Source organism: Bicyclus anynana, chromosome 10 (genome assembly GCF_947172395.1).
Source record: "Bicyclus anynana chromosome 10, ilBicAnyn1.1, whole genome shotgun sequence".
Lineage (NCBI taxonomy): Eukaryota > Metazoa > Arthropoda > Insecta > Lepidoptera > Nymphalidae > Bicyclus > Bicyclus anynana.
Genome location: NC_069092.1, coordinates 15,368,247 through 15,381,108, shown reverse-complemented (window position 1 = coordinate 15,381,108; position 12,862 = coordinate 15,368,247). Strand labels below are relative to the sequence as shown.

General features: G+C 37.0%; 1 long non-coding RNA gene across 1 annotated transcript; it reads right to left on the bottom strand.

Moving 5' to 3' along the window:
- Positions 1 to 8,528: 8,528 nt before the first annotated feature.
- LOC128198460 (uncharacterized) lies at positions 8,529 to 10,038 on the bottom strand. Its single transcript, XR_008251184.1, has 2 exons — positions 9,917 to 10,038; positions 8,529 to 9,363 (listed from the first exon to the last, which is right to left on the bottom strand). It is a non-coding gene; the product is annotated as an uncharacterized LOC128198460 (long non-coding RNA).
- Positions 10,039 to 12,862: the final 2,824 nt, after the last annotated feature.

Here is a 12,862-nt window from a genome sequence, read left to right as displayed (position 1 = left end):
TCGATTCTGGTCCGCCAAGCTGGTGCTTGACCCGTCCTCTGCGGAACCGTGCGTGGTTCAGGGAATTTGACACCCGCAATACGACACGCCGCAACGGCTCCACAGAATAGAATCGAATGCGTATCACTTAGGTCCTCAGATGTTACGAGATATTCACCTAAAATCTGATCTAGAACCCCCACTAACGCCATATTTCGTCTATGTACAGGCAAACGAGGCAATTTTGGTCTTAAATTAAGAGGCATGTACCTGTATGTCACAATAGAATCCTCCAAAGTTCTCCTCAATTGCTCATAATTCTGGCTACTTACTTGCATATCGATACCATCCTGTAGCACCTCTGGGATGTTGGTTTGCAATGTTTGCTGAGGTAAGCTACGGATGGTATCGATTTGTACTGAAGTAGAGCGCAGTCGTTCAAGGTGAGCTTCATCTAGCAGATGACGTCGCTGGATTGCTCGCACCTGATCCGATAGTCGCTGCGCAGTCACGGTCACTGTTGGCTCAAGAGTCTGAAACATAGACAACATCCTTGACCGGTACGCAGCAAGGTTAGTTCCCCCCTCTGTCGCCCCATAGTACGCTCGCATGACGCTCTCATTGAGTGGACGAGACCATCTCATGCGACGCACTACACCACCGGTAGCGGGAGCACTCACAGGAGCCCGCAGCCCCTCTTGATCCAAGCTCTCCGGTAGTGGTATCTCGTCGACGTCCTGCTGGTGTTGTTGCTGTTGTTGTTGGTGTTGCCGTCGTCGTGTGGTGACACCCCGATGAGTCGTCCGCACGGGTGTCTCATCCCCCGCAGATGTTGGCGGGGTCTTAAATTCCTCAGACGACGACGGCGACGTCGACGACGATATGAAGATGTTATTTCGTGCGCTGGTGCTCTGGCCGCCAACTCGTCGCATATTTTCTATGGTTTATAATGTTCTTCAAATTCATTTTACTGTTTCTATTTGATTTGGCTTATTTGTAGCGTATATATTTAAATTATTTTAATTTTATTTATTTGTTTGAAAAAAATATGTCACTCCAGACGGATGGCAGGTGTCATATTATTATTATTATTATTATTATTATTCAGCTGAATTTCTTTATTAAATTGTTATACTAATGTACAGACAGAGTAACTTTGTAATTTAAGTAGCTTGCAAGCTCTATTAGTATTAGTTTGTAATTTCTTCTTTTTTTAGCTGAATAAAGGATTTTATTATTATTATTATTGTTAGATTTTTAGTTATTTAAATAATTATAAATACATAAGACAACATATAAAAACTCCTTCTTCCAGATAAATGTTTTAATCTGTACTGTTTATTAATGATTATGGTTTTATTCTGAGGTTGGTTTGGTATTGTGGTATATACTCTATGAAAAAGAGGCGGACATGTGATTAAGTGGCGTGAAGTAAATTTAATTAATGTATTATCCATCTACCAAAGTAACGATTTGTTTAAGAATGAGTAATAAGTTATTTGAAATACAGTTTATACATTCCAGCTTGTGTTATTTTTATTCCATTTCTATTATCAGAAGTGAGAGTACCTACGAACACGATGTCATTACCTACATTAAAGTCGATCTACAGAAAGAAAATGTAACGGCATTTAAATGAAGTGTGAATTTGGGAAAACAGTGGTTTACATTACGAGAAATGCGATAAAAATCATACGTGTGTACAACCATTAAGTATGTATACCACTGACGGCTATGGGACGCACGCCGCACTGGTCCCGGTAAAAGTATTTATGCGATGTCGGTTGTCGATGCTTACAATATCTAAGAAGAATGAAGAAACGTAAACGTAACACACTTATACCATGTTGACGATATTTATGAGCAAAACAGTCAAACAGTCCAACAGCACTCATAAGAGGATATTATTTGAAAAACTGCGAGAGAACAGAGAAGAACGTGTAAATTAATAACAAAATACAAAGATGCATGTGTGGTGTTAGCTGCAGAGTTATATGAGATGGAATCCTGTTGGTTTGACGGATGAGAAATACCAATGATGTCTAAATATATTAAACTAGGTGTCTGGTGAGTTTTATTATTTTGATTAAACAGCCTCATAAATTATTCAGTTGTGACTAATATGAAATAAAATTACAAAGAATAAATAATCACTAGGTGAAACTAAGTATGGTTGATAGGTTGTCAGTTTGTCTGGCTTATTGTCAAAACATTTTTGTTAGATGACTATATCTAGGAAACCAAAATCATATAAGTGAAAAGTACACACACACACACACACATACACACTGCTCAAGAAATTAACGTATGAAGACAGACCACTCTAGGGTTGTTAGGATGTAGGACACTGGCATAATATAATATTGAGAAATCTTAATTATAGAACTACATTACATCCGTTGCTGACATGGGACTAAAATGAATTAACTAAAATATTGTTTTTTTTTGTGCCTGTAACTTCAAACTATACATTTGTTATATGTGAGTTTTTATGACTGAATAACATAAAAATTAAAAATATATGAAGTTTTATGTAATGGTTCAAGTATTATTTTAGGCCTTGATGTAGGTACCTGATAACAAGTTTTGAGACAGCTATTACAATATTTTCAGATAGGATTTGCTTAGATATATCATTATGTAGATTACTGTATGTACTTAATATAAATTTTTTTAAATCTTTTAAGAAATTGGATTGATAGATTTCTTGAAAAATAAATTTGTAGTTATGTTTGAAAACCTATTTAACTATTCAAGCGTTGACAACATGCCTTCAGCCTATTTAGTATAGAACATTTATTAACAATCTGCAGCAACACAGTAAATGATTCTTATCCATGAATATTATTATATTCGGCTTATCTACAAGAGTACTAAGAGATATTATGATATTCATCTTAATGAAATCTTATAATTAATTAAATTGGAGATTATTTTTAGGGTGATATTAAAAAGTTACTTGTGTGACAATTGAGTAATAAATAATTAATTATAATAATATCATTGATCACAAATTGTCTTAGAGCCCAGTCTGTATGGACTTCAAGTAAAGAGACACAGATTGCCATAAATAGGTTGTAAAATATTTGTCTAAGACATATTTTGACAGTTTTGTGGGTGGGTGACGTTGGGCTCTCTTTTCATTAATGGTCATGTGCAGATGTATAGATTCTACATACAAGTAAATTAACCATACTATTGCTGTTGTTTTAGATTCAATCAATCAGTTTATTATTTGCAGATACACTAGTGTATTTAATCCATGTCTCATTTGTTTATTTCTTTCTAGCATTTTATTAGATTGCAACATTTTGTATTATTTTTTCTTTGAATTAAGCAACCTCTCATGAGAAATTACTTCAGTTATAACAACGACACACCTATTTGTAACGCGTTTCGTGGAAATAAGCTGTTATAGTGCCTTTGTTTTAAAAAAATATATATATATATTTTAGTTAATGGTTTTTTTTGTTGTTGGAAAACGTCTGATAAACATAACGTCTTCTATAAAGTGTCACAATAGTCCAGATATATTTTGTTACATTTGTTGAAACTTTATGATTCTAAGCAAAAACTGAAAAAATTATGGAAAATATGTATAATAAATATGTAGCTTATTTTGACTTCAAAATACAAATAAAATCGTGGACTCTGCAGTTTGTACTAATCGTGTTGAACAATTAAGGCAGTGGACACTGGACATACAGCAAAAGACAATCTCTACCTTTTGGTACTACCTATGATATAGTGAAAGCAAGACAATCATACAGATATTGTTATTTTTGCTGTATGTTAGAAGCTTTTAAAGTAAAATTTGTTTTCCTTTTTGTAAAAAAAATTTGATGTGATAGAGTAATTGTGCAGGTATTTTTGTGTTCAAAATACTATAAATTACTGATAATTTTTACTGAAATCAAAACAACGTTCAAAAAGTATTCATTTGTCGGCCGGTGTTATCGATAATATTTTAGATAGTATTATAGTATAGTAGTGTTATGACGACTAATATACCGTTATTTGTTTTGTGAATGATTATGGATATATTTGTTGTATAATAATTTCTCTATTGATTATTTACACAGCAAAATAAAATAAATAAATAAATATAAAAAGATTCCAACGAATTGATAAACTCCTTTTTTTTGAAGTCGTTTAAAAATGTATGTATATGTATTTATATCTGATTTTATATTTTGATTATCTTCTATCACATGTCATCTGGAAGTCTAACACGATCATGAAGTCCTGTAACTATATTAGTTCTGAACTTGATGTTGAGGGGTTCGGTGCAGATGCAACACATCATCTGGAAGTCTAACACGATCACGAAATCCTGTAACTTTACTAGTTCTGGACTTGTTGGTGAGGGGTTCGGTGCAGATGTCACACACCATCTGGAAGTCTAACACGATCACAAAGTCCTGTAACTTTACTAGTTCTGGACTTGGTGGTGAGGGGTTCGGTGCAGATGTCACACATCATCTGGAAGTCTAACACGATCACAAAGTCCTGTAACTTTACTAGTTCTTGACTTGGTGGTGAGGGGTTCGGTGCAGATGTCACACATCATCTGGAAGTCAAACACGATCACAAAGTCCTGTAATTTTACTAGTTCTGGACTTGGTGGTGAGGGGTTCGGTGCAGATGTCACACATCATCTGGAAGTCTAACACGATCACAAAGTCCTGTAACTTTACTAGTTCTGGACTGGGTGGTGAGGGGTTCGGTGCAGATGCCATGAATCGATGATGACGAATTTGACAAATATAAATAATGTTTTGAAATGATGAAAATAGATAAGTTGATTGACAAAAGCTTCACATGAACATTATGTTTATTTATAATATGTATCACTCTTATTCTTATTTAACATTTTTATGATAAAAGTATATAGAAGAAATCAAGAATTTCACTATAGTTTGATTGGATTCTTTTAAATAACTTATGGGATGCTGTGTGATAATTAATTATAAAATTTTATTGTTAACATTGTTCTATTTATAGTTGATATTATAGTAATGTCATAATTTCATGATATTCTTGTGTTGTTTGGGGACAAACTTTTAGTAAGGATGGCCGAATATTAGGCCGAAGATAAAGACATTACATTTGTAAATATTACATATCGTCTATGTACTTAATGCTTTAAATTAATCTACTACTCTGTCTAAGTTAATTACAATATTTAATAAGTCTCTGTCTAGAGTAAAGCTCCCTCTTGTCATCTGGAAGCTCAGACAAATATTAGAAGATAAAGACATTACATTTGTAAATATTACATATCGTCTATGTACTTAATGCTTTAAATTAATCTACTACTCTGTCTAAGTTAATTACAATATTTAATAAGTCTCTGTCTAGAGTAAAGCTCCCTCTTGTCATCTGGAAGCTCAGACATACATAAGACCTACCTCGCTAGATGTTGTTTTTTCGTCAAAGTACATGATTTACTCGTATGATCTAATGCGATTATAAGAACTGTCTCTGTAGAATCGAGGTTTCATAGTTATAACTTTATATTAACATAACTTTTAGTTTAGTTTAAGAATGACAAAATGACAGACAATTTTGTCATGAATTTGGGTAATTGGACTGAATCTAGAAGTGATTGAAGATTGAATTTATTTCAAATTTGTAAAAACAAGAATTAACATACCAGTTTAACTGAATTTAAGTGTTTGGATTTTTATCAATAGAATCACTATCAAAATCTGTATAGGTCTGTATTCACAATTTGTAAATATTGAATGAGAAATCTGTTAAACTATAATTATAAATAAATTCTTAAAGAATAATTAAATGTATTGTAGGGTGTTATTTAAACGGGTACATACCACGATAAAACGACGAGATTTTTATTGTCGATATTTAGGTATGTACCCGTTTAAATAACATTCATAATGAACAACCACGAAATAAGTTTAAAATCATTAGTATTGTAGGGTGTTTCAACATATTGTTAAATCAAGGTTTAAAATTAGAAAATATCTGTAATGACAAAATTGAATTTTACTACTTGCTAAATTCACTGATTTACAAGTAGTAAAATTCAATTTTGAATTTCTCTAAGACGAAAGAAAAATTCATATAGACCGACCCAGGGTTCGAACCCAGGACCGTCCACGTGATCCGAACCCTGTGTAGTTACCATTCTTTGTAAGTTATAATCATCGCGGGGCATAGCGAACTTTTAATATTAATTGCAATGGATTAATGTCACGCTATTAAAGTTTATTTTACTAATAATAATTTCTTATCTATAATATAATAATAATGGGTTTTTAATAGATTTAACAATATTGATATCAACATAATATATAAACTCTGTTGTACAGTCAATGCTCATGAGATAATTGGAGAACCCACAATGAAAACAGTAAGTCTTCTATTTAACTTGTTACAGTACCTAATTTATAATATTATATTAGATAAATATCAACATTTTAAGCACAGTACAGGGCCAAGCCTTTTTCTTTATAGGAAAGGCAATATGGACCTATACTGTTGTGACTTGGACTTAGAGTTTGGACTATGGCAGCTTTCGAAGCTCTTAAGAGACCAGATTATCAACTGTCTGTCCGTCACAACGTATATATTTTTTCTATTTTCCTCGACCTAATAAGAGACATCATGTCCCCAGAAAAATTTTAAAGGTATCTAACAAAAAGTTACCATGAATTTTAGGGTATGGTCAATGAAAACATAATTCCTCATGATATCCTGTAGAAATTGAGAATAAATAAAATAAATAAATAAATATACTTAAACAATACACATCACTATCTAGCCCCAAAGTAAGCATACAGAGTAGCTTGTGTTGTGGATGCTAAGATAGTTGATATTATAATATAAATATACAATTATATACTACATATAAATACTTATATAACTTATAAATACACACAGACACTATATACAAATAGAACAGTGGAAGCACAGTAAAGCACTGATTTTCAATAAGTACTGTTCAGATGCCCAGGTGATGATTATTATCGTTATTTACAGTGGATCTGCATCGTGGTAGTTGCTTGCGTATACGCGGCGTACACGTGGACTGATCTACAATTACCGACGGCAGGCGCTGGTGCTGTAAACTACGGAGGTTAAGCGCTACATTTGCAATGTATATTTATGCCAATAACTATTATTATTTTAAAATTGTTTATTATTCTAAAATATACATATTGAAATTTTCAAATAAATTAAATTTATGCCGAACGCCCCCTCCTAAGTCACATAATAACTTACGTTTCCTCTGTGCTGACATTTCTTTAGTTTACTCACACAAAGCCGTTTGTGTTCTCAAATTAGCATTAAATACAAGCCAAACCGACATCTCGATTTAGATTAACACATTCACGGGGTTTGAGGTCGAAAGTGCCTCAAGGTAAACTTTAAACTGGAGCAGTGCGCTTAACTGTGCCTCAAAGCGTATTATTTGAATTAATAAAGTTCAAACTCAAGTGACTGTGATACTTGAATGTTGATAACAGGCGATGCATGAAGCAATGTCGGTTATCACATGCTGCATATGCATGAACCATTTTCATGCGCACGAAGAGTTAATTGCCAGGATGTATTGCCATGAACTAACTAACGAATATTACGATTGGTCTTCGGGCAGACCAACCTTGCGTGTTTTGGTGCTGAGAACATTGCTTTGTTTTTAAATTAGTAGTCTTGACGTGAGTTATAATTTGATAAAGATGCGTTGTTCATCATGGGATAGTTAAGTTGATAGCTCATTAGAGCGACTTGGCACATGACATTGCCTGTGTAGTAACCATTCTGTACACTTACTTAATAAACTTAGATAATAAACTGAGGTTTAAATTACCATAGAGCTGTAAAAAATCAAACGCAACAAAATATTGCAGTTTAGTGCATAATATTTTGACATTCTCAAGACAATAAAATTTTATGGGGTATTTTCTGTTGCCTAAGTACAACAAATATAGCAATGTTTTAAAAAACATTTACTTAGTCGAGGTTACTACACCATTGATGAGTTCCTTAATGATAAAGGTGTTTGGAGGCCGTTGGATCAGCTTCCACCTTCACACAGGAAGTGAAAGTACAAGAAATAGTAATGTTGTCATCAATTGTAAACTATAATATTGTACGACATTTTTTTAAAAGAGCAACAGTTTCTTGCCGGTGTCTTCTCAGCAGAACCTGCTTTCCGAATCGGTGGTAGAATCTTTACAAAAAACAACTGACGTATCAAAAGTGTTTGTCAACTGAGCCTACTTGAAATAAATGAATTTTGATTTTGATTAGAAGCATTATTTGCAAGTTCATTCAAAAGTCGCTCATTTGCACCGTAATATCTGCCACTGTTTTAAAGTTGCTTTGACTTATTTTTAATTAAGTAAGGACTTTTAAATAAATACTTACATAACGTCGGGAATCGAACCCATGTCAGAATAACGCGATCTGAGCGCTTTTTCCACTTTACATAATAGACATAATATATACTCATAAAAATACTAGCGGACTGAAGGATTCTATTGTGGCCGCATTAATTTTGGTTTTGAAAAAAAAAGACATTTCTTGAGACAACAATTATTATTTTTTACAAAACTTTTAATTTCAGAATTTTCAATATGTTTGAATTTAATTTATTAATTTACTGATTTTACATTGAAATTAAAAAAAGAGAGGCTGACAGCCCTCTGGGCTGTGTTAATTTGTAAAATTAGGATTTCAGTTTTTTTGTATCTTTTGTATCCGCGCGTGCCACGATGTATACTCCGCGCCACGAAATAAGTCCCGTATACGCGGCGCTAATGTTTTAATGGCGCTCATTGTCATTTGTGTAAGGCGCTGTCAATTTTACTTCAGGTTTTGGTCACGGGACTTCTTTCGTGGCCCGGAGGCGGCATAATCGAAAATATTGCTATCTCTTTAATTGCGACGAGACAAAAGAGAGAGCTATATTTACGATTGCGCCGCTACTTTGACATTTGTTTTTATCTCGTCTATATATCGTGGTGCGCATCATATTATTTTTTGTTTTTAATCCATCACAAATTTTAGCCTCTTCCAACAAGATTTATGAACTGTGCAACTAATTAATCAATTAATTAATAACGGTCATGTTATCCAGATCAGTAACTGTAGTCCGCAGCTCGCACGGCAACGGGACTAGCCCGACTACCCACGAACCGCTCTCTCGGCGTACTGTACATCTCTAACCCAACGGCTATGATCAGCCGCTGCACGCTCGATAGCTTCGCTTTCTCCAACTCCCCTGTAGCGCCACGGTTGCGCTGAACGTCCGAATTCGACACCACCGGCGCCTGCGCCTACGCCACCCGCCAGCTGAGGCTCAGCCGAGACGTACGCCGCGCACACGCAAGCGACTGCCACAATGAAGAGCAACTGTATATAACGATAACAATCAAGTTAGTGAATTGACCGGCCGGCACCTGCCGCTCATATCAGGCCTTTCGTATAAAAATAACACGAATGGTTTAAAAAACTAAAAAACACGCTTGATAAATATTATCACGGGGGTGCATTTCAAATAGCCTGTCCGCCATCTTGGTCGTCCGACATATTGGATTTAAGTCACGCGACTATTTTTTCATATTACTGACCGCAAACCCTTTCATTGCATTTTATATCCATATCATGGGGGTGGATTTCAAACAGCCAGTCTGCCGTCTTGGGGAGGCCGCCATAATGGGTTTGTAATGACATTTCTTAGCTACTCATGTATTTTCATCAGAACTCAGACCGTGTGCAAAATTTCATCCTAATCGAAGACCGGAAGGTGGGTCAAATTAAGATTTTCTTACATACATACTTAATTACAAGAGAAGCTCATTTAAGCGTGTAAAAAGGCTCGGCCCTGTAGTAGGATTAAAATAGGTTGATATATCTAATATAATAATATTAATATATAATGAAACAAGTTAAACAGAAGACTTACGGTTTTCATTGTGGGTTCTCCAAATGCATGAACACTGACTGTGCAACAGAGTTTATATATTTTGATATATAAACTCTGTTGCACATATATCTATTAAAAGCCCATTATTATTAAATCATAGATAAGAAATTATGATTATTTAGATACAAATTAATAGCATGACATAATTACTTAATAATCCATTATTTTTAATACTAAAGGACGCCCGCGACTTCGTCCGCGTAAATATCGAGGTAAACTTTCAACCCCTATTCACACCCTTATATTCATATTTTTGCAATTTTTTTGAAATATAATAAATAGTCTACTAATTTTACATTTACAAATGTACCTTGATAACTGAAGAAATTTCCATACAAACTTTCTTCCCTAGGTCAACCCTTTTTTACCTCTTACAATCTTCTGAATGTGTTGATAAGCGCAAATCTCGAGGACAAACCGATTTCCCTAATTATTTTTTTTAGAATATTCCTAATTAAAAGAGACAAATTAAAAAAAGAAGTCTAAAAACAACCCTTTTCTATAAGTACTCCCATACATACGATTCGTAATAATATTTTAATACCATACCATACCATAAAGTTCAAGTGTTTCGTGAACAAGTGTTTCGTTCAAGTGTGAAGAGGTTTCGTGAAGGCAAAACAATTGAGTGACGTTAGTGACGTTACGGGTAGGGGTAGGGTAAGTTAAGGTTAGGGTATAGGTAGGGTAGGGTAGGGTAAGGTAGAGGTAGGGTAGGTTAGGGTAAAGGTAGGGGTAGAGTAGATGTAGGGTAGGATAGGGGTAGGGAAGAAGTGCACATAAGGAAAAGCGAAGCTTGACCGGGTCCGCTATTGAATACCTATATTTTAAAAGTTTTTGTTGGAGAGCATTATAATATTATTTTTTGTCTGTCTGTCTGACAGTCCGACTTTTTTATTTGCTGAAACTACTGAATGAATTCAAATGAAATTTGGCCAGATTAATGCCATAATGCGAAGATGGGTATAAGACTTTAGTTTTTGTCGCGAAAATAAAATCAAAAAGGGTTGACCTACGAGGAGAAAGTTTCCCCGCGTCCCGACTGCACCCCTGGGAAGGCGTGGGTGTTTGCCCTTGGCCCTCTGGAACCTAGAGTTAGAGCTCTCTTTAGCGCATGTCTGGAGCACGGCCAGTATCCTCGTACTTGGAAAATTGGAAACTTGTTTTACTCCGAAAGGTAGGTCGTCCTGCTGACTCAGCTTCAGCATACAGGCCGATTGTCTTGCTGAATGAGGTAAACAAACTCTTTGAGCAAATAGTGTCAAATCGGCTTGTTAAGCATTTAGAGGAGGTAGGGCCAAACTTGAGCGAAAACCAGTATGGATTCCGTCGAGGCAGGCCACTATCGATGCTGGACCTGTGAGGGCTTTGACGGAAGACGCACTTTCCCAAGGCGAAGTGGTTTTAGTGGTATCTCTTGATATTTCAAACGCATTTAATAGTCTCCCATGGAGCTGCATACGGGAGGCTTTGAGGTATCACGAGATACCGGGATACCTACGGCGAATCGTGGAAAATTACCTTTCTGAAAGAGCAGTGACATACCCAGCTAACAGTGGATGGACGCGAAGGGAGATGACATGCGGTGTTCCACAGGGTTCGGTCCTTGGTCCACTTCTGTGGAATATCGGATACGACTGGGTGTTACGGGGCTTTAACGCGCAGGGCGTTGACGTTACGTGTTATACAGATGATACCCCGTGGCAAAACCTTCAGAGAGGCGCGCATATTGCGACAGCTGGTGTGGCTCAGGTAGTGGTAGTGGATCCGGCGATTGGGATTGGAGGTAGCCCTTAATAAATCTGAGGCTCTATACTTTCATGACCCAAGGATGTCACCTTCGGTCGAGTTCGACCACGTCGTTGGAGGAGTATCTATCCCTGTTGAGTCGACTATGAAGTACCTTGGACTCGTCCTCGACAGTCGATGGAAATTTGTGGAACACTTCCGACGACTGGTCCCAAAGTTAATTGGTGCCACCGGGGCGCTGAGCCGGCTTCTCCCAAACGTGGGTGGACCCACCGCGCCTGCCGTCGCCTTTACACTGGAGTAGTGCGATCGATGGCATTGTATGGGGCGCCAATATGGGTATATTCTCTGACTGCTCAAAACCGAACACTGTTGCAGAGGCCGCAGCGGGTCATGGCTTCCAGGGTAGTCACAGCTTATCGAACCATCTCCTGCGAAGCTGCCTGCGTTTTGGCTGGGACGCCTCCATGGGATCTGGATACGGAGGTATTGGCGTCAATGCACCTGCTTAGGGTGGATACCCAATCACGAGGAGAACAAATTTCCCGGGGAATAATAACCAAGTGGAAGCGCAAAGCTCACGGCGAAGTTCTTAGGAAGTGGCAAGAGAGGCTAGAGTTGCCAGGTGCAGGTCGACAAGCAATTGAAGCGATTCGACCTGTACTCCAACGGTGGGTACAAAGAAGGCACGGTGAAATTACGTTTCACCTTACACAGGTTATTTCGGGGCTCGGCTGCTTCGGAAGATACCTGTGGAAGGTGGCCGGTAGAGAGCCTACAGAGGTTTGCCATGAGTGTGGCTGCGCCTCTGATATCGCACAGCATACTCTGGCTGAATGTTCCAGTTGGGAGGAGCCACGCGAGGCACTGGTGGCTGTAATCGGACGAGATCTATCTCTGCCATGCGTTTTAAAAGCCATGACGGAAAATGAGAAGTCCTGGGAAGCTGTAGTCTCCTTCTGTGAGATTGTGATGTCACAAGAGGCAGCGGAAAGGTTGAGAGAGGTCGATGTGGATTCTCATCCTATCCGCCGTAAGAGAGCCGGACGCAGGCGGCTCGTTCAGGACCGTCATTTCCCTCCTTGACGAGGACCTCCGGGTGATAGATACGAAGAATCTGTCATCCACCGGAGATAAGTCCTCGAGTTGTTAACGCTTTCAGTGTTTCCTAAGCGA